This window comes from Pseudonaja textilis, chromosome Z, assembly GCF_049901715.1.
Source record: "Pseudonaja textilis isolate UNSWEBS1 chromosome Z, rPseTex1.2, whole genome shotgun sequence".
NCBI lineage: Eukaryota > Metazoa > Chordata > Lepidosauria > Squamata > Elapidae > Pseudonaja > Pseudonaja textilis.
This window is the reverse complement of record NC_142008.1, coordinates 3880356-3902204: the sequence shown is the minus strand read 5'-3', so window position 1 is coordinate 3902204 and position 21849 is coordinate 3880356. Positions and strand designations below refer to the sequence as shown.

General features: G+C 43.0%; 1 long non-coding RNA gene across 1 annotated transcript in view; it reads left to right on the top strand.

Annotated features, from left to right (window-relative positions):
* LOC148123891 (uncharacterized) overlaps nucleotides 1-11380 on the top strand; it is a 49797-nt gene extending 38417 nt beyond the window's left edge. The window contains exons 2-3 of the long non-coding RNA XR_015740314.1: nucleotides 6381-6607; nucleotides 7491-11380. This is a non-coding gene — a long non-coding RNA (uncharacterized LOC148123891). The remainder of the gene's footprint in view (nucleotides 1-6380; nucleotides 6608-7490) is intronic.
* Nucleotides 11381-21849: the final 10469 nt, after the last annotated feature.

Sequence of the window (21849 nt, the reverse complement as noted above, 5' to 3'; positions counted from 1 at the left end):
GGCTGGAAGCAACCTGGTAGGTCTTCTAGTTCTTCAAACTTTTGCCCAAGACTTTATGTCCTTCTGGAGAAATGGCTGTCCAGACTCTTGTTAAAATGAGGCACCCACAACTTCTGGGGACAAACTGTTCCACTGATTCATTGTTCTCAACGATGGGAAATTTCTCCTTGTCTCTAGGTTGGATCTCTCTCTTTAACAAACTTCCACCCATTACTTCTTGTACTGCTCTCCAGTGCTCTGGAGCAGGAGTCTCCAACCTTGGCAACTTTAAATCTGGCGGACTTCAACTCCCAGAATTCCCCAGCCAGCAAAGCTTTGCTGGCTGGGGGATTCTGGGAGTTGAAGTCTGCCAGTCTTATAGTTGCCAAAGTTGGAGATCTGTGCTTTGAAGAATAGATCGGCCTCCACTCATCTATGACAGCTTCTCAAGTACTAGAAGCTATCGTGTCCTTTTCACTTCTCATGATCTTGATGATGTCTTCCTGTTGATAAAAATCTAGGACTGCATTGGCTCTATTGGCAGCTGCGGCACACCGCTGGCTCATCCTTAAGTGATGGTCCATCAATCCCTCTTACAGTTACTGCTGTTGAGTCAGGTGCCGCCTGTTCCATACTTTTTCCTGTCTAATCGTAGGATTTGACTTTTCTCACCAATGAATTTCGTTTCGTTAGATACCCTCCAAGGCTCAAGTCTACTGAGATCCTTCTGTCTTCAGGGATATTAGCTATTCCCAACTGCTTGGTGCCATCCAGTAATTTGGTGAGTTCCCCTTCTATCCCCTCATCTAGATAATTTGTGAAGATGTTGAAGAGTTCTTGGCCCAAGACAGAACCTTGAGGTAGCCCTCCATGTAGATGTAGTTCGATTAAGGACTACGGGCTGGGTGTTGTTGGTCAGCCAACTGCAAATTCATTGCGTCCCAGTCTATTCCACAGCATTCTATCTTAGCAAGAAGTAGGCTGTGGTCTACATTGTGAAATGCCTTATTGAAATAGACTGTGGTCCACTTTGTTGAATGCCTTATTGAAGTCCCAGTATACTACGTCCACAGCATTTCCCTGATCCATTAGTCACTATATCAAAGAAGGCAATAGGTGGACTTCAACTCTCAGGACTCTTCAACTAGCATAGACGGACTTCAGAAATAACATCCATACATTCCCAGGCAGCATTTATGGACTTCATCTTCCAGAATTCCATTTCAGTATCCCAACAGGCACATGATCAAAATCCACTTGCAACAGAGCAAGTTTCTCAACTATGGTAAAACTCTCTCGTGCTGACTAAGGGGTTCTGGGAGTTGAAGTCCACACATCTTAAAACTTCCAAGGTCGAAAAACTCTTCCTTTTTGAGGTATGTCACCTTCAGAATATTTTATTTCTTACATATTTTATTGATTTGTCAAATTTATATGAACTACCTATTTCACAAAGAGTGACTTCGAGTGACATGCAATTGTCAGAGAACGCAACAATGTAAAAACTATATTTTTAAAAAATATAACCAGGAAAAATTAAAAGTTTATAAAAAAAATTAATAAATAAAACCCCAAAGAATGGGGAGAGTGGTAAGTAAGCCACATAGTAGCATTTTAAAACATGATCTATGTACAGGTAGTCTTTGACTTACCACTGGTCACTTAGCAAATTTTGAAATTATTACCAAATTCAAAAACAGGACTTATGACCCAGTTTCAAAGTTCCAACATCTGTGCCTCCACACATGTGATTGTATTTTGGGCATTCAGCAATCAGTCACATGTACAACCATTTTGCAGCGTCCTGTAGTCACGTGATTGTGATTTTTGTGTGTGTGATGTTTTTGCTAGAAACCAGCGTTCACTTCTAATATCCAGCAAAAAAACACTCTACAGCAAGCAATGGGTTCATTTAATGACTGTGGTGTTCAATTAACCACTGCTGCAAAAAAAAGGTCATAAAATTGGGTGAGGTCACATGGTGACCCGTTTAATGACTGCCACAAACTGTAATTGCAGACTCAATTATGGTCATAACTAGAGAACCACCTGCATAAGGCCATCTAAAGGAACATCTCCCCTGCAATTAATTCCACCCCTTCAAGCTAATGGGCAGGTTCTCGTCTTATCAACAAAATACAGGTAGTCCTTGACTTAGAACATTTTGTTTAGTGACCATTCAAAGTTACAACAGCATTAAAACAATGACTTACGACCGTTTGTCACACTTACGACCTTAGCAGCCTCCTTGTGGCTGCATGATCAAAATTCAGATGCTTGGCAACTGGCATGTACTTATGACAGTTGCAGTGTCACGGGGCCGTGTGATCTGCTTTTGTGCGACCTTCTGACAAACAAAGTCAATAGGGGCAGCCAGATTAACTTAACGACCATGTGACTAACTTTACCACTGCAGTGATTCACTTAACAACTGTGGCAAGAAAGGTCGTAAAATGGAGCAAAACTCACTGAACAGTTGTCTTGCTTAGCAATGGAAATGTTGGCTTCAACTGTGTCCATAAGATGAGGATTAACTGTAATTCGTTTTATGGGACTTTCTCTTTTGATCCCTTCTCCGGACCACAGCCCCTTCCCCATTAAATTCTCATAGTTTCAACCCTCTCTGCTTTTCTGCAGCCCTGAGACAGGGTCACTTTAACCTCCAACCAAACGGGGGCGTTAAGCTGATGTTGACACTTTGCAATCGCCTAGATAGAAGTTCTGCCCCTGTGGCTAGATAGTTCAGGCGCTAAAAGGAAAAATATTTTTCTTTCTTTTTGAAAGAAGGCACTCTATAGCTTTCAGACTCACGCGTGCTCAAAAGGCCTCCTTCCATTCTTTTGCCCAAGAAGCCATAATATTTTTTTTTATATAGCAGATAAAAGATAGCTCTTGTCCTGTGTTTTTTTTTTAAAGCGAAAGAGTGCTTCATCCCGAATGATAAGGAAAATAAAAGCATAAAGTACTTCAAGCGATAAGCTTTTCTTTGTTGCTTGATTACAGGACGCCTGCTTTGGAAAATCCACACGTCAGAAAGTTGTTGACATTGAGATACGGTGCGCTAGAGATAGGGGAGCGAAAACCACACAGGACAATCCCACCAGCAGTCTAGACAAGGAACTTCCAAACATTTACGGGAACCTGTTCGTTAAAAAGAGAAAGACACAATTGTCCCAGAAACCCTGATCAAGAGGTGAAAGAACGGAGATAAAAAAATGGGATGCATTTAAGTGAACATTTCCCTCTCTTTCTCTTTCACACACACACACACAATTTCATTGCTCACAAATTCCTACAAAACCTTTATTGATATCCAGGATTCGACACAGAACACTATTTGAAAATCTTTGGTTTAAGCAAGGTTACCAGCAGGGGTATGGACGAGAATTATTATATCCACAGGCCTAAAGTTGAGAAATTACCAGAATATCAGAATACCAGAATTGGAAGGGACCTTAGAGGTCTTCTAGTCCAACCTCCTGCTCAGGCAGGAAACCCTACAATATTTCAGACAAATGGTTGATCCAATCTCTTCTTAAAAACCTCCAGTGTTGCAGAATTCACAACTTCTGGAGGCCAGCAGTCCCACTGATTAATTGTTCTAACTATCAGGAAAATTCTCCTTAAATCCAAATTGCTTCTCTCCTTGATGAGTTCCACCTATTGCTTCTTGTCCTGCCCTCAGGGGCTTTGGAAAATAGCTTGACTGCCTCTTCTTTGGGGCAGCCCCTGAGATATTGGAACACTGCTATCATTTCTCCCCTGGTCCTTCTTTTCATCAAACTAGACTTACTCAATTCTTGCAGCCATTCTTTGTATATTTTAGCCTGCAGTGCCCTAATCACCTTTGTTGCTCTTCACTGCACTCTTTCTAGAGTCTCAACATATTTTTCACTAGAAATAGATGCCATATTCCAAGTCTGGCCTTCCCAAGGCATTATAAAATGCTATCAACGCTTCACGTGATCTCGATTCTATCCCTCTGTTTATGCAGCCTAGAACTATGTTGGCTTTTTTGGCAGCACACAGCTGGCTCCTATTTAAATGATTGTCCACTGGGACTCCAAGAGTTACTACTAGCAGCTTTGTTTATAAAAAATGTTCTGTTCTGCCATTTAGAATAGAATTCTTTATGGGCCAAGTGTGATTGGATAGACAAGGAATTTGTCTTGGTGCAAATACTCTCAGAAAGATACAATCGTCAAGAATCATCAGGTACAACACTTAATGATAGTCATAGGGTACAATAAGCAATCAAATCATACTAGGAAACAGTCAATATAGATTGTAAGGATACAAGCAACAAAGTTACAGTCACACAATCACAAGTGGGAGGGGATGGGTGATAAGGAGTGATGAGAAGATTAATAGCAACAGTAGTGCAGACTTTGTAAATAGTTGGACAGCGTTGAGGGAATTATTTGTTTAGCAGAGCGATGGCATTTAGGGAAAAACTGTCCTTGTGTCTAGTTGTTCTTTTTTTCCCATCTCTGACCCTTTGAAAACTGCTAACTTTCAGGAGAAGATGCAGAAACCATCAACATCAATGTCCGATGGTTGATTTGAAATAAGATGAAGAATTAATTCCTTTCATAGTCTCCAACCCTAATCTTCATAATTTTACACAAGAGGAGACATGATGACAACCTAATTGTTTTATTCGGGGATTATGAACCTGGTTCTAATTGCCAACCCCAATTTCCCAGCCAGCAAGTAGTCCTCGACCTTCGCTTAGTGGACGATTCGAAGCTACAACAGCACTGAGAAAGATACTTAGGAATGTGGTCACATCCTTATGGTCACATGAAAATTCAGACTCTTGGCAACTGACTCGTATTTATGACCGTTGCAATATCCCAGAGTCATGCGATCTTCTTTTGCAACCTTCTGACAAGCAGAGTCAATGGGGAAGCCAGATTCACTTAACAACCGTGTTACTAACTAATGATGACAATGATTCACTTAACAACTGTGGCAAGATATGTTGTTAAATGGAGCACAACTCACTTAGCAACTGTTTTGCTTATCAGGGGAAACTTTGGGCTCAATTGTAGAAATAAGTTGGGGATGATCCATTCTTAAACCTCAGGTTTGCTGGGCTGAGTAAGATTGGCCGGGAAAATATTATTTACAGTGATAGCTATAAATCTGCAAATAGGAGAAGTTCCTCTTGGTCACCTGTTTACCAAATTTTAAAATCTGTTTTGATCGAAGGGATAAGAAACCGAACCTAAAGTCTTCTATGCCAGGGGCCTCCAATCTTGGCAATTTTAAGCCTGGCAGACTTTAAGCAAAGCTGGCTGGGGAATTCTGGGAGTTGAAGTCCGCAAGGCTTAAAGTTGCCAAGATTGGAGACCCCTGATCTATGCTGCATTCAATGCAGTTTCATCTCCACTGTCTGAATTCAGCCTTATTCATTCAGAACGAAATTCAAATTCCAACTGTTTTGCCCCAAGAGATTGTATAGTTTCTGTGTTCAGACAGTGTCCCATTCTCTCTTTTCAACTGCTTGTTTGAGTAAAAAATTTCCCACCCCATTTAACGTATCAAAAATCACGAGGCTTTTGTGAATTTCTGGCTGCAGGATTTTTAATGGCCTACTCCTGTTTTCTGACAGTGATATTTGGGCTCATTATTGCTCAAGAAATTTGGATATCTCTGTCGTGTCATTTTATATCTGACCTGTTTCTGCCGGGCCTGAAATGAATTATTTTTTTAAAAGCATCATGTGTTGGAATGTGCATGAAAATACAGATAATTCTCAAATTACAACCACAACTACTCTGTTTCCCTGAAAATAAGACCCAGCTGGAAAATAAGCCCTAGCATGATTTTTCAGGATGCTTGTAATATAAGCCCTACCCCCCCAAAATAAGCCCCAGTTAAGATTGTCAGCCAGACAGACACATTTAGAACCTTATTTTCCTGTAAATAAGACCTACTGGAAAATAATGTGTCTTTCAGAGCAAAAATTAATATAAGACCCCAGTCTTATTTTCGGGGGGAAACGGCAAGCCCCCAAACTAAGCAAGCCATTTATTAAGTGAGTTTTGCCCCATTCTGTGACTTTTCTTGCCATAGTTTGTTAAGTTAATCCCTGCAGCTCTTAAGGTAGTGACACGGTTGTTAAGTGAATCTGGCTTCCCCATCGTGTGACCCTGGGATGCTGCGACCGTCATAAATATGAATCCGTTTTTTTGCTCAAATGTCAAATCCAAAACTTTTGCACGTATTCTTGCTGGTTAAAAACAAACAAACCGTTCTCCCCCTCCAAGCTCCAGCAATGACCACAGCTCACCCCTAAGGAGACATTCACGAGTCCTTGAAAGTAAATCTGCAGGAACGTGTTTTTCGATCTTACGTTCTAAATATTTTGTCTAAGTTTTCTTCTCTGTCTACAGGACAAGCTTGGATGGAGAGAGATAAGTTTTATTTTCTGGAGGCTAGCTAGGCTTTCTAAATTGTTACACAGGAGGATCCAAGTGGGTTTGTGGTTTGGTGAGTAATCAATAAACCACAGTTGTCTCTTTGAAGTTGAGCTGTTTGATGAAATTCAAGCACTCGTCCTGACCCATCTCACAGATATTTTGTCTTCTGCCTTCTTCTGACGGCCTCTTTCCCCAGCAAGGTCTGTACCATTCAACCTCTGATGAAACCCCCTCTGATCCCTAAAAGAATACAAGTAGTTCTCAGCTTACAACCATTCATTTAGTGAACCTTCAAAATGATAATGGCACTGGGGAAAAAGTGACATGACCGTTTTTTCATACATATGACCAATGCAGGATCCCCGGAGTCATGACATGAACAAAATTCAGCTGCTTGGCCTGTATATATGACATTTGCGTATCCCAGGATCATGTGATTATCTCTTGCAGCTTTCCAACAAACAGGAAACTAGATTCAATGACAATTGTGTTACTAACTTAACAACTGCAATGATTCACTTAATAACTGTGGCAAGAAAGGTTGTAAAAGGGCAAAACTCACTTAGCATCTGTCTTGTTTAGCAATGGAAATGTTGGGCTCAGTTGTGTTCCTAAGTGGAGGATAACCTGTAGATAAATTATTTTCTTCTCTGAGCTGACTGATTTAGGAGAGTGAAGGAAGACTTTGAATGGTTATTAGTGGGATGGGAGACCATTTAGAAATCTTACATCTGAAGTCTAGATTGGGAAGTTGAAATAAATATCTCAAAACCAACTGCCAAAGACGAGAGAAGAAAAAAATAAAGTATTTTTTGGGGGCGGGGGGAATTAAAAGGAAGAAAAGACTGAATTAATGATTATGGATTTGGGGGGTTAAAAAGAGTTAGAGAGGGCAGAGGAAAATCGATGATGGCAATAATTTGATTGAAAGAATGGAAGAAGTCATAATTCCATTTCTTCTTTCTTTTCTCACTTCTTTCTTTCTTTCTTTCTTTCTTTCTTTCTTTCTTTCTTTCTTTCTTTCTTTCTTTCTTTCTTTCCTTCCTTCCTTCCTTCCTTCCTTCCTTTCTTTCTTTTTAACAGAGCCTGTCCCCAAACTTGCCATGTGGATGGATTGCCTGTGGATCGATGGCCTTGCACACCTTCTCAAAAACAAAGCAAAAATAAAAAATAAAAAACAGCAATTTTGAGAGAACAGCAGGACGGGGAAATTGTTAAAGGTACTGGATTAGAAACCAGGAGATTATGTCAATAATCCAAGCCAAAGCAGTGGTGGTATGCTATCAGTTTGGCCGGTTCGGCCAAAACAGGTAATTAAAAACAGTACTGGTTCAGCTCCGACGATCAGCTGATAGGATAAAGAAGCGAGAAGCACATGAGCAGGTGGGAGGATCACTCCTAGCTTTTAGTTTCTTCATCCTCTCAGCTGATTGGCACACATTAGGGGTGTGTGCGCATGCGTGGTGGGGGCACACATGTGCACGCACATAATCACCCACTGAATGGTAGTGACCAAGGTAGGAACCCACTACTGGGCCAAAGCAAAGGTGGTATTCAGCAGGTTCTGACCAGTTCTGGAGAACTGGTAGCGGAAATTTTGAGTAATTTGAAGAACCGACAAATACCACGTCTGACTGGACATTTTACGATATCCTTCTCCTGCCACACCCATAGAACCGGTAGTAAAAATATTTGAATCCCACCACTGGGCCAAAAGGTGTCTAAAGATTGCATCATGGCAACTGGATCAAACTTTGTAAATTTGAGGTGTCTGTGCGGCAAGAGTTGGTAGATTCCAATGACTGCCTGACTCTCTTCCTAACTAATTTTGTTCTGACTGATATAGTTGCTTTGATGAGCATTGAAACGCCCCAGCTTTACAAAGTTTGGTTCAGTTGCCGTGATTCAGCCAGGAGATTGTGAGTTCTAGTCCTGCTGTAGTTGGGTGACTTTGATGCAGTTGCTCTCCCTCAAGAAGAAGATAAGGACAAACCACACCCCAAATCTTGCCAAGAAATCTTCAGGACTTCTCTATAAATAGGTAATATTACCTGGAGCCTGTCACCAGGAGACAGTGTGTTCTAGATTCTCCTGAGGCATGAAAACCGGCTAAGTGACTTTGGCCCAGTCCTTCTGCCTCAGCCCAACTCACCTCACAGACTTATTATTTTAGGGAAAGTCTTATATGATACTCAAATGGGAATCTTGTAAATAAATAGCACCTCCTCAACCATAGGAAAAATAGTCAAACTTTTGATGCAGCAAGACATTTCCTCCACTTTTACACACACCTAAACGTATTTTTTCTCACATAAAATATTTTTAAAACATCTTTCATAAAGCTTCTTATAATCCTTACAGCTAGATTGTACAGGTCGTCCTCGATTTATGACCACAACTGAACCCAAAATTTCTGTTGCTAAATGAAACATTTTGAGTTTTTGCCCCATTTTATGGCCTTGCTTGCCATAGCCGTTAAGTGAATCGCAGCAGTTGTTCAATTAATCCTACGGTTGTTAAGCAAAATCTGGCTTCCCCCGTTGATTTTGCTTGTCGGAAATTCGCAAAAGGGGATCACATGACCCCGGCATATTGCAACCATCATAAATATGAATCAGTTGCCAAATGTCTGAATTTCGATCACTTGACCATGGGGAATGCTGCAATGGTTGTGAAAAAGGATCATGTCAATTTTTTCAGGTCTTTGTAACTTTGAATGGTCACTAAATGAATAGTTGCAAGATAGGGGTTATTTAGTATTTATTTATTTTTCTTCCAAGAAATTCACCTCCCTTTTTTCTAGCTGAGGATAGGATTAGACCCATGATGGCGAACCTACGGCATGGGAATCCCAGCCAAACTTACCTGCACTGTGCATGCGCGTGCCTCCCAGCTGATTTTTGGCCCATTTGGGGTTGTTTTCATCCTCCCGGAGGCTCAAGGGTAGACTCTGCAGGCTCAGGTGGCCGAAAAACAGGGCCATTTTTTGGCCTCCAAAGGCTGCAGAGGTTTGCCTCAAGTCCCCAGGAGGGTAAAAACGGCCTCCCCCGGGCTCCAGAGGCCCTCCAGAGGCTGAAAACGGGCACTTCTGGTATTTCCAGAAGGCCCGTTTTTCGGCCTCCTGAGACTTCAGAGGCTTCCTTCAAGCCTCCAGGAGGGCGAAAAAGGCCTCAAACGGGCCGAAAATCAGCTGGGAGGTGCATGCATGCACAGTGCGGGGAGGGCAGGGCGCATTGCATTGTGTGGGACTGGCACACCACAACAAAAAGGTTTGCCATCACTGGATTAGACAATCAGCTGCTTTCATTTGTCTTTCACATAACTGAGGGAACAAGTAAATTAGCTATTCCTGATTTAACTTCTTTTTAAAAAAATCACTTTAAACACTTTTATGTGTAACCTGATCTCCAGTCCAGCTTCAGAAGTAAGAGTGGAGAATCGGAGATTTCTCATTCAACCCTTCCATTGATATTAACCGTTATTGTTGATGTTAGCTTTATTCTGACAATAGAATAAAAACAAGAAACACATTAATTTCCCTATAGATTTAGCATTTTATTCCTGGGATAATGTTCAACGAGATTAAAGAGAATCTTTAAGGGAAAACAGGGTTTTTTGTTCTATAATGTATGCTCTACGTTAAAAGAAAAAGAAATCTAATTAGCACTTTTTCTGCAGATAGGAAACAATCAACACCGTAATCAAAAGTTTTGTTCCTTCCGGGAGAGAAAAACCATTAAAAGAAAAGACTTAGTTGTAAAAAAAAATCTTGACTGTTAAGGAGGTAGACTTTCTCTACACACACACACACAGAAGGAACACAAATGCACAAAAGTTTAGTTATGCTAAACAATTAAAAAAAGAGAGAATTTTGGATTTTTTTCCCCTAGTAATGGACACAACTCAGCGGCTGGCATCGCAAACCGAAACCTTTTTGGGAGGAGGTGAAAATTAAACACAAAATTTCTAGTGCAGGTACTCCTCCATTTACAACCATTCGTTTAGTGACTGTTGAAAGTCACAACGGCACTCAACATATGACTGTTTTCCACACCTATGACCATGGCAGCATGGTCACATGATCAACATATTGGCAACTGACTCATATTTATGACCATTGCAGTGTCCAGGGGTCGTGTGATAACCTTTTGTGATCTTCCGACAAGGAAAATCAAGGAGGAAGCCAGATTTGCTCAACAACTGTGTTAACAGCTGCAGTGATTCCTCAATAACTGTGGCAAGGAAGGTCCTAGAATGGGATAAATCACAACAAAAATTCATACATGGCTTGAAAAAATGACAAAACAGCATATAGATTTGAAACCAGATATATTTTTATTGTGTATCTTGCCTGAAGGATACAGTAGAAAATTGAGGTATTTGATTGTAAATGTGTTAACAGCGGCTAGAATTGTATTTGCTAGAAATTGGAAAAGTGAAAAAATTCCAATAAAAGAAGAGGTGATTAAGAAAATGATGGAATGTGCAGAAATGAGTAAATTGACATTAGAAATTAGAGAGCAAGAAAATAAAGAATATTACAAAATCTGGGGTCTATTTTATCAATGGTTAGATAAGAAAACAGAGAAGTAAAATGTGCTATAAAAAAGGAATAGTATAATATGTAAGATAATATAATGCAATGATATTATATAATTGAATATAATGAAATGAATTGTATGTTCTCAGATTGGTCAAAATTTGCTCGATAAGAATTATGTGAATTTATAGTTGAGTCTAATAATGATATAATAATAATACACTATAATACAATATAATACGTAGAGTTGACTTATGTAATATGAATGTATGTTTGAAAGGGGAAGACCGTTGATATGACATTGCACAAAAGAAATGTACCAACTGACATGCTGTATTTTGGATGATAGTTTTATGTTGGTGTTTTATGTTTGTGTTTGTTAGTGTTTGCCTAATTTTTTTAAAAAAATTATTAAAAAAGAGAATGGGATAAATCACTTAGCCCAATTCTTAGCAAGTGTTTCCATATTGCTGTGTCCCAGGGTAGGTCAGGGGTTTGTGGGAGGGCCAGCTGATCACCACTGGCGGGGAGGTTAGGTGGGAGATGAATCTAGGGACCCTTTTCTATGGGGCTGATAACTGTGTGGCTGCTAAGAATGTAAACAATTGCATGGAGCAGAGGTCTGAGCATTAACGCATCAAAGCAAAGCATTTGACAGCAAAATGGAGCGCATGATTGCAAATTATGCAGAAATGACAACAAACGAGGGCAAAGGGAAGAAATTGATGTTCTTTGGTGAAATGTTTACCAGGCAGGATAAATTAGAGGGTGTGAGATGCCGACACTCAAGGCTTCGGGGGCGAAAGCGTTTACCAGGGAGGGGAAAGACGGAGGGAGACATTTTAAGATGCGCAAAGACTGGTAGAAGATTAATGGACAGCATGCGGTCTGTGGCAAGGAATGAATGACGGCCAGAAGAAGTGAAAAAAGGCCTTTTATAAGACACGGGATTCTGCCCACATGGGAAGTGAGAATTGAGAGTGGGATGGGGGACATCAAGTTAAATATGGTAGGAAGGAGGACTTTAAAAAGTGGATGTGGATAACAAGAAGGAGCTAAGAATAGATTGGTGAGTAACAGTGAGTAAGGTTTGAATAGAAAAGTATCGAGTGGAATGGAATGGAATAGAATAGAATAAGGGATGAATAGGATAGAATAAGGGATAAGACTAGACTAGACTAGACTAGACTAGACTAGACTAGAATAGAATAGAATAGAATAGAATAGAATAGAATAGAATAGAATAGAATAAGGGATAAGAATAGAATAGAATAAGGGATAAGAATAGAATGGAATAAGGGTTAAGAATAGAATAGAATAAGGGATAACAATAGAATAAGGGATAAGAATAGACTAGACTAGACTAGATTAGATTAGACTAGACTAGACTAGACTAGACAAGATTAGACTAGAATGGAGTAGAATAAGGGATAAGAATAGAATAGAATAGAATAAGGGATAAGAATAGAATAGAATATAGAATAGAATAGAATAGAATAGAATAGAATAGAATAGAATAGAATGAGTTGGAAAGGACCTTGGAGGTCTTCTAGTCCAACCTCCTGCTCAGGCAGGAAACCCTACAATATTTCAGACAAATGGTTGATCCAATCTCTTCTTAAAACCCCCCAGTGCTGGAGAATTCACAACTTCTGGAGGCCAGCAGTCCCACTGATTAATTGCCCTCACTGTCAGGAAATGTCTCCTTAGTTCTAGGTTGCTTCTCTCCTTGATGAGTTTCCACCCATGGCTTCTTGTCCTGCCCTCAGGGGCAGGAATAGCTTGACTGCCTCTTCTTTGGGACAGCCCCTGAGATATTGGAAGACTGCTATCATTTCTCCCCTGGTCCTTCTTTTCATCAGACTAGAGATACCCAGTTCCTGCAACCGTTCTTCAAATGTTTTAGCCTCCAGCTAGGTTTTCCAGAGAGCTGCAATACAGGTAGTCCTTGACTTAGAATAGTTCATTTAGTAACTGTACAATGGCACTGAAAAACTTGATTTACGACCATTTTTCACACTTACGGCCATTGTAGCTTCCCCACAGTATGCAATCAAAATTCGGACACTTGGCAACTGACTCATATTTATAACGGTTGCAGTGTCCCGGGGTCATGTGATTACCTTTTGTGACCTTCCGACAAGCATAATCAAGGGGAAGCCAGATTCATGCAACAACTGTGTTAACAGCTGCAGTGATTCACTTAATAATGGTGGCAAGAAAGACCGCATAATGTAGCAAAACTCACATAAGCAATGTCTCACTTAGCAACAGAAATGTTGGGCCCAATTGTGGTCATAAGTTTAAGACTAGCTGTATTCTGGAGGTTGAAGTCAACAACCTTTAAAGTTGCCCAGGTTGGATAACATTGCTAAAACATTTGTCTCCAAACTAATTTAATTTCACACTTTGCCTGTAAAAAAAGTGTTTGAACTCTCATTACCAGCACAATAAATGTTTTTTATGCATATAAATTCAGGAGTGGGATTCAGCCGGTTTGCACCGATTCACACGAACTGGTAGTTCTGGCAATTAGTTGGCCCCGCTTACCCATCCCTGCCCTAGTCTGTCCTTTACTTCCGTGTTTTGCAGCCCAGCTGATTTGCTCATCACAGTGGATTGCCACGCCTAAGCTGTTTCACTCACCGGGGCTGTAGCAGAAGGTAAGTTTTAAAGCCCCAAATCAGGTTTTTCAAACGCTGCTCTCAGCCGGTCTTTTAAGGTCCTGAAGATTTGCCCGAATAAACAAGTCGACTCTCATAGTTCACGTAGTTAAAGCTTGTTTTATTCACAAACATCGATCTACCTCCTCCGGCAAGAATGGCAGGAAGCCGATCAAGGTTAGCGCTGGGAGTGTCTGCCTCCCAGGGCCTTTATAGTTTTGCAGCCATGGCCCCGCTTACACGCATTTTACCTCCTGTCATCTGCCTGCTTCTAATTACACCCCCTCCATGCTTAGCCCAATCATGGGCTATTATTCTATCCTTGGTCGAACAGATTTAACAGATAATCAAAGTTGGAAGGGACCTTATAGGTCATCTAGTCCAACCCACCTGTCCAAGCGGGAGACCCTACACCATTTCTGACAAATGGCAGTCCAGACTCTTCTTGAAGGTCTCAAGTGATGACGCTCCCACAACTTCCGAGGGCAACTTCTGCTCCATGGGTTGATTGTTCTCACTGTCAGAAAATTTCTCCTTAATTCCAGATTGAATCTCTCCTTGTTCAGTTTCCATCCATTGTTCCTTCTCTGGCCTTCGGGTGCCTTAGAGAATAGCTTGACCCCTTCCTCCTCCTCTCTGGGGCAGCCCCTCAAATATTGGAAGGCTGCTCTCCTGTGTCCCCTGGTCCTTCTCTTCCCTAGACTAGCCAGGCCCAGTTCCTGTAAACGTTCCTCATATGTTTTAGTCTCCAGTCCCCTAATCATCCTGGTTGCTCTTCTCTGCACTTTTTCTAAAAGCTGCCTAAAGAGATCTCTCTCACCTTATCCTCCAAACATCTACTCACCCTGTGTACCCCCTTATGTCTACCACCCCGGTGCCCAATCCCACCCCTGTGCCTCAGCTTCATCCCACCCCCCAGTGGGTTGTGGCTGGCTTCAGAGGCTTCTTTTCGGACCGCCGATCACCAGATGCCACGTCCCAGGTTGACGTCTTCTGACGGATCCACAATGTCATTAGCTCTGGGGAGGCTCGATCCAGGATATCCCACAGCCGCTCTCCCCAATCGAGCCCTTACGAAGCTGGCAGGCTCCGAGGTAGGCAGTACGATGCCCAGAGCAAAACAGCTGCGCGCACACTCACCGAACTGGTTGTTACACCAGTTGGATCCCTCCCCTGTATAAATTATATACAGGTATTTCTAAGCACAGAATGGGACCTTCAGTCTCCTGCCCATTTAACTCCAGCTTTCCACCTTAGCTGGCCCTCCGTCACCCATTCATCCTGGCCAATGGGCCTCTGCCCCTCCACACCACGCTGAAACACCGTTTGTCCCAGGCTTTTGGCCACACGGGGCAGTTAGCCGCCAGCCAATCAGGTGACAACTTCCTTCCTGGCTGCCACATGGTGCTTTCAAATCAGTCTTGATGCTTGGCAGCTTCCTGGCAATATTTTTTGAGTGGTTTCATTTCTGAGTTTTGTAAATGTCATCTGGGAGTATAACAGGCCTGGGCTTTTCCTAATTGGCTAATGTCCCTTTATGAAAAGGACACATTCAGTTTTTCCATTCCAAAACATACAACTTAAAACTTCCTATCTTGGCAGCTGCCGAAAACTCATCTCTCTCGTGGGAACCCAGAAGCCAGCTTCTGAAATGCATAGGTGTTTCTCAAAAGGGCACATACAAAAGATGTTGGCTTTAAATCAGAATTAAGACATAACTCTGATCATTTCAGGTTTTTAGATACAACTGTTCCTCAACTTAGGATGACAAGCTTCAAATTTCTGTTGCTTACTGAGTTTAGTTGTTAAGTGAGTTTTGTACCATTTTATCACCTTTCTTTAAGGACTGCCTGTAAAAACATTTTTATTTGCTATTTATTTGTGTTATTTTTAATAGGCCGATGCACTTAGAAAACAGTAGGCACTTTGTCCCCAAATTTTGGGGCCCTCGAGTTGAAATTGCAACTACCAATCTTTTCCAGTTATCTAGTAGGGTAGTCAGTGTGAATTCTTCTCCAGATGTTTAGACTCTTCTATCCTTCTTCATCATTCGTAGCAGCCCTGATATAACGTGCATCATTGGCTCGATGAATTATGCAAGGTGAAATTAACGTGCCAAAGTGCTCATTCATTACTGCAGGCCATTCTGTCCTTCCAAAGAACTATTGGCTGCAATTCAAAAAGAGTCATAATCTTATTTTTAGAAAGTTGACTCAAGTGTGATATATATGCACACGCGCACAATCAAATATTCTATAGTGTGTGTGTATGTATCAGGAGAGAGAGGGGGAGAGGGAGAGGAAGAGAAGGAAGGGGAGAGGGGGAGGGGGAAAGGAGAGGGAGGGGGAAAGGAGAGGGAGAAAGAGACAGGGAGAAAGGGACGGGGGAGGGAGGGAGAAAGGGAAAAGGAGAGAGTGTGAAAGCAAGAAGGAGAGAGAGAGAAAAGGAGAGAAAGGGGGACAGGGAGCAGGAGGGAGCGGGAAAGGGAGAGGGAGGAGGGACAGGAAGAGGGAGAGAGAAAGGGAGGGACAGGGAGAAAGGGAGAGAGAGGGACGGGGGAGAGGGAGGGAGTGGGACAGGGGAGAGAGAGGGAGTAGGAAAGGGAGAGAGGGAAAGGGAGAGGGGGGACCAGGAGAGAAAGGGGAGAGAGGGAGGGACAGGCAGAGGGAGGGAAAGGAAACGGAGAGGAGGGAGGGAGGGAGAGAAAAGGAGAGAAAGGGACAGGCAGAGGAAGGGAAAGGGAGAGAGAGGGAGAGGGAGAGGGAAGGTGAGGGAGGGAGAGGGGGAACTAGGAGAGGAGAGAGAAAGGGAGAGGGATGGGGAGGGACAGGGAGAAAGGGAGAGAGACGGACGGGGAGAGAGAGGGAGTAGGAAAGTAGGAGAGGAAAAGGGAGAAAGAAAGGAGAGAGGGAGGGACAGGCAGAGGGAGGGAAAGGGAAACGGAGAGGGAGGGAGGGAGGGAGGGAGAAAGGGACAGGCAGAGGAAGGGAAAGGGAGAGAGAGGGAGAGGGAGAGGGAAGGTGAGGGAGGGAGAGGGGGAACTAGGAGAGGGAGAGAGAAAGGGAGAGGGATGGGGAGGGACAGGGAGAAAGGGAGAGAGGGACGGGGAGAGAGGGGAGTAGGAAAGTAGGAGAGGGAAAGGGAGAAAGAAAGGGAGAGAGGGAGGGACAGGCAGAGGGAGGGAAAGGGAAACGGAGAGGGAGGGAGGGAGGGAGGGAGGGAGAAAGGGACAGGCAGAGGAAGGGAAAGGGAGAGAGAGGGAGAGGGAGAGGGAAGGTGAGGGAGGGAGAGAGAGGAGGAACTGGGAGAGGGAGAGAGAAAGGGAGGGAGAGGGAGAGGGAAGGAGAGAGATTGCGGTGGATACTGAATCTCAAAACTCTTGAATTTGCCAGAGCTAAAAGAACCATCAACACTGCAGTTACAACGGCACTGAAAAGAATACTTTACGACCAATTTTAACACTTACAACCATTGCAGCATCCCCAGGGTCAGGTAATCAAAACTCAGATGCTTGGCAACCGACTCCTAGCTATGACGGTTGCAGTGTCCTCGGGGTCACATGATCTCCTTTTGCGACCTTCTGAAGAGCGAAGTCAATGGGGAAGCCGGATTAACAAGCAAGTTACAAACTTAACGACTGCAAAACGGGGCAAACGGCTCAGTTAAAAAGGTTTCACATAGCAACAGAAATGGTGGTCGTAAGTCGAGGACTATCTGTATAACGCGTGAGCTGAGATTTCGCACAAGCAATCCCAACACGGAATGTAACCGAGAACTGATTTGAATCTAAAACTGAAGTTTGTTTGGCTAGAGAGCCATTTCTCAAATCATCTTGATATTCAGAGTTTTTTACTGAGGGGATTCCTGATTAGCAAGGAATGTTGGGAATACCCCACGGGGACCCTAACTAACTGAAGTGGTAATAAATACAGGTAGTCCTCGACTTACAACAGTTCATTTAGTGACTGTACAAAGTTACGACACTGAAAAAAGTGACTTAACCACCATTTTTCACACCTAGGATCATTGCAGCATCCTTATGGGATCAAAATTCAGGCCCTTGGCAACCGATTCATATTTATGATGGCTGCAGTGTCCTGGAAAAGTATAGTGATCCCCTTCTGACAATGGGGAAATCCACACTCACTTAACAACCGTGATACTGGTTTAACAATTGCAGCGATTCATTTAACAAAACGGTGGCACAAAAGGTCATAAAAAGGGGCAAAGCTCACGGAAGAACCGTCTTTCTTAGCGACATAAATTTTGGGCTGTGGCCATAAGTGGAGGGCTCCCTATCCTTGGGGGCTGGGATAGAAAAAATTTATTTTTAAAAGATGTTTTAAAAATGAAAAAGATGGAAAAGTGTGCACGCATGCTACTGTGATCCTCATCTTGTTTGCTGAAAAAAATATGAATTCCCGTCCTCTTAAAATAAAATGGTGGATATGCGGTCCTCCTTTAACATTTTTGCAATATTTATTAGTTGTCTAGTTCTGCAAGCATGAAAAACACCGATCAACAGTTTAAACTGAAGTTTGTGTGTTCTCGGTCTTGAAATAATAGGAAACACCATAGCTAGTTTTCACCAATCGCATCACTGAAATTCAACTGCATAATTAATTGCTAGTCTCAAGGTGGCATAGAGCAGTGGTCCCCAACCTTTTTTGAGCCAGGGACCAGTTTCACGATGATTTATTCTTCCACGGACCGGTACCTGAGTAACGCGAGACTCCACCGCTCTTCATTTGAAGCCGCCGCCCCCCTTCGACGAAACTAAGGCGCAAGCACCCAAATGCCGCTTTCCAACTGAAAACCCAGAAGCACTTTCCAACCGAAAGCCGGAAGCAACCGAAAACCCGGAAGCGCCGTCGAAACAAGATGGCGGCGCCCAAGCTTTGCGGCCCGGTAAAAAATGATCCACGGACCGGTACCGGTCCAGGGACCGGTGGTTGGGGACCCCTGGCATAGAGTAGATGGCAAAAGGTAGTATAGAACATGGAATTGGAATTGGAAGGGAAGGGAAGAGAAAAGTAGAAGAGAAGAGAAAATAGAACAAAATAGAATGGAATGGAATATAAACTTTATTGTCACTTTAAATGTATACTAATCAGCATACATTAAAATGAAATTTATTGCATTCAGCTCTCAAAAGATAACCATTATGCATATCCACACCTACCCACATATATTTTGACAGAGAAACAACAGTCTAGTTTGGATGCATACATGTACATGGCGAGAGAAATAAATTTTGCAAGTTTACCAGACGGATAGCCTAGGGAACAAAGCTGTTACAGAACCTGGAAGTCCAGCTAGAAATACTTCGAAACCTCCTCCCACAGAGTGGAGCAACAGAAACGAAGACCCTGCAGTGGGTGGGTGTGGGTCTTTCACAATGCTTCGAGTTCTAAGCACAGAGCTTGAATAACGGGAAGCGAGCTTCCTATAATCTTCTCCATTGTCCTCACCACTCTCTGTAGGGACTTTCTATCCGAGGCACTGCTTTCCCCAAGCCAAACAGGGAGGCAGCTTGTCAAAGAATGTAAATCCAATACAATACTCACTCAGACATTCCAAGCTTTACACCTTTGTAAGCTTCTGGCAACTATGAGAGTAGATTTTCCCAACTTTAGCAACATTAAGCTGTGTGAACTGCAATCGTGCTAGCTAGGGAATTCTGGGAGTTGCATTCCACATAGCTTAAAATTGATGAAGTTAAGAAAAACTGATCAAAAGACTGGGAATATAGCAGGAGATAGAGAGTAGGACTCTACATTTGACACAAACCACAAAGATAAAAGGTTGAATAGAAAGTAGAGGTATCCTCGACTTAACAGTTGAGCCAAACAATTATGTTGCTAAGTGAGGATTTGTTAAAGTGAGTTTTGCCCCATTTTATGACCTTTCGAGCCACAGTTGTTAACTGAATCACTGCAGTTGTTAAATTAGTAACATGGTTGTTAAATGAATCTGGCTTCCCCATTTACGTTGCTTGTCAAAAGGTCGCAAAAGGGGATCACATGACCCCAGAACACTGCAGCCGTCATAAAGATGAGTCACTTGCCAAGCACTTGAATTTTGAACATGTGACCATGGGGATGCTGCAATAATAGCCGTAAGTGTGAAAAATGGTCCTAAATCACATTTTTCAATGGTGTTGTAACTTTGAATGGTCACTAAATGAACCGTTGAAAGTCGAAGGCTACCTGTAGCACTTGTAACTCCATAGATTCCTAACCAGATTTAGTTGTTGATCTGTTGGCTCTTAACTCTGTCTAGAATCTGGGTAGTCTTGAATTCCTCCTGCAGTGCTTTAATATTAGTTTACTCAAATGTGCCTTCAAATGAAAGCATTGAGATGAACTTGGCTAATCCGAGAAAACTAGATTAGATCAGATCATTTAATCCTTGGAAACACCAGGAGATCCTGGGCCATAGTCAAGTCTCAAAGACATGTTGGAGTTGTAAAGCCATATCCTTGGCTTTCGCATTCAGAAAGGATGGCAGTGGGTAGTTGCAATCCTGCAAAATGTTTTTCCTTGCTTGCTTGCCAGATGTGATTAATTGGGGCCACAACGTAGTCTTTGGTCTCTTTGTAAGGCTGCCCACCATGTAGGGTTGGGGGAACAGAATCACTGTTGGCGGGAGGGGTGGAAAAGAGCTTTGCTAACGGGGGAAGAAGTGGAGCTTCTAAGGGAAGAAGGACAGCTGCCATCTTGTGGTTACAACCCTCTGCTTGACACCTGCAGTTGCATAATCAACCCTGGAAAAGAGTTGTTTTTCAAAAGGAAACAAAATGGAAAAATAAAAAAAAGGGGGATATAAAATTGTAGAAGCTGCTTTTTTGCAAGAAGGAACCCAGGAAGGATTCCTCAAAAGAAGAGAACTATAATTCCTTCCTTCCTCCCCTTCCACCCAACCACTTTCTTTCTTTCTTTCTTTCTTTCTTTCTTTCTTTCTTTCTTTCTTTCTTTCTTTCTTTCTTTCTTTTTTTCCCTTCCTTCCTTCCTTCCTTCCTCTTTCTCTCTCTTTCTTTCCCCTTGTATGTGTGCACACTTCATTTTTCTTAGAAAAAAATAATAGAAAACGCCTAAGACTTCTCCTTCCTATTTCCAACTCTCTTTCCTCTTTCTCCTTCCTCTTATATCTCTTTGCTTCCTTCCTTCCCCCTTCCTTTCCTTCCTCCCTTCCCCCCTCCCCTCCCTTGTTTGAGTTGAGTAGCCTTACTAGTCTTGAAATAAATCAATAAATAATGCTGCAGGTTGCCTTGCGTTGGGGTGGATGGGTTTTGGGCTAGATAGGCATTGTGGTCTATTTGCAACCAGGCTGTGTTGCTCCTCACAGCACAACCTGGGCAAGAGGCAGGTGCCGGGGCTCCACAATGAAACTTTGCCTGCCCCTTGCACAAAGCCATCTCCCCTCTCCCACCGCTGGGCTGCCAACCTGCAAAAGTTGACAAGCTGTGTTAGATGACCTTCAAGAACGCTCCCCAACTGGACAGTCAAGGGTGGTGGGTGATCACCCCCTAGTGGCTGATTCACATATAAGAAACCGAAAAGCTTTGCAGAGGTTGTACAGGTAAATCCTTGACCTAGAGCAGTTCACTTAGTGACCGTTTAAATTTACAACAGTAGCAAAAAAGCCATTTTCCACACTTACAACCATTGCAGCATCCCCATGGCTACTACGGGAGCAACATTCAGCCATTTGGCAATTTATGACAATCGCAGCGTTTCCCTCCCCCACCACCGGTCACACGATCACCTTTTGCAACCTTCTAGCAAGCCAAGTCAACAGGGGGAAACCAGGTTTCACTTAACAACCGGGTTCCTTATTTAACCACAGGAACGATTCACTTAACATCTGTGGTGAGAAAGGTCGTAAAACGGGGCAAAACTCAACGAACAAGATTCTCACTTAACCACAGAAGCTTGGTGGGGCACGCGCACTCAATGTTGGACGTAAGTCGAGGACTACCTCTATTCCCTCCCTAATGGCGGGAGGGCGCAGGGAGAGGAGGGAGGGCGGGGCTTGCTCGTTCCTGCTCTCGCTCTCTCTCTCTCTCTCTCCCGTTCTCTTTTTCGTCCCCCCCCTCAACCCCGCGCGCGTGCGCAAGAGCGCGGGCTCCGCCTCCTCTCCTGCGGCTGGCGCGCGCGCGCGCCCGGCAGGCCGAGGGTGGCGCGGGGGCGCAACGCGGAAGCCCCGTCGCCCAGCGACCTCGGGCGGGAGCGGCGGC